The sequence below is a fragment of the Salmo salar genome, chromosome ssa07, assembly GCF_905237065.1.
Source record: "Salmo salar chromosome ssa07, Ssal_v3.1, whole genome shotgun sequence".
Classification (NCBI taxonomy): domain Eukaryota; kingdom Metazoa; phylum Chordata; class Actinopteri; order Salmoniformes; family Salmonidae; genus Salmo; species Salmo salar.
In genome coordinates, this window is record NC_059448.1 from 50,843,889 (window position 1) to 50,844,894 (window position 1,006).

Here is a 1,006-nt window from a genome sequence, read left to right on the forward strand (position 1 = left end):
CCTCAAACCACAAGCACAGCATCACCATTTTACTAACCAAGTCTACATGTTTGGGACCCCCGAAACACAATAACCCCAATTCCAAATCCCTTTTAACAATTCCCCTCACAATCTCCCTCTCTTTCCACACTCCCCAGGCCTATAATCCAGTCTTTCCCGAGTCCCCCCCCAAGATCCATCCCCTCTATCTATCAGTGTGTTATCCTACCTGTGCTCTGTAGAAGCGTGGGAGAGAGAGCGAGAGAGTTAGAGTGCGCCGAGGTCAGATGGTCTTCCTTCCAAATATCCAGTTGGGGTTATAGGCTGAATCACTGTGAGCCTTCTGCACTGTACTGCAACGGGCCGAGCGATAATTGCACTGAGAGCGCGCGCAGCCAAGACCAAGCAGGTGTGCTCTGTCACGGCCGAAGGGGAGGAGGAAGGGGCTGAGAGAGGAAGAGAGAGAGGGAGGGAGCTCCTGTTAAATTGAGACACTTGGTGGAGAGAACTTCCCCCAGCAAAAGAGAGAGAGAGCGCGCTCCAAAAACAGTTGGAAATAGAGGGAGAGAAAAGGAAGGAAAATTTTTAAATGAACAGTCACAGAGCGATGGAGAAAAGAAGAGGAGAGTGGAGGGAAGAAAGGAGGGAGAGAGAGAAATGGAGGGAGAGAGAGAGGCAGAGTTAAGGCAATAAGCAGTGACTAGGCTGGCAGGCTCCCATTCAGTACCATCTGGTAATGATAGGTCCTCCAGAGCTCAGTTCAAAAACGCCAGCTACTCTCTGCCTTCCTCTCACTGACGTTCTTTCTTCCATTTTTCTCCCTCTCCCGCTCTCTCTCTCTCTCTCTCTTTACTTTGGTGAAATTCAAACTAATTTAACACAGCCGACTATCCCTCTGCCTTTGTTGAATCCCGCACAAGCATTCAGTCCACCCTCCCCCTTCACCCCCAATCTCCTGATTGGGTCGGTTTACTTATTTACACTTAACCAAAAGGGACAAGGGGACCGTTCCAATTAGGAGGAAGAG

The 1,006-nt window shown here is 49.8% G+C and overlaps 1 protein-coding gene across 1 annotated transcript in view; it reads right to left on the reverse strand.

The window, feature by feature from the left end:
- Positions 1–253, reverse strand: part of LOC100136494 (decorin) — a 26,310-nt gene extending 26,057 nt beyond the window's left edge. The window contains 1 exon segment of the mRNA NM_001123606.1: positions 209–253. The gene's annotated coding sequence lies outside the window, so the exon portion shown is untranslated.
- Between the last annotated feature and the right edge of the window lie 753 nt (positions 254–1,006).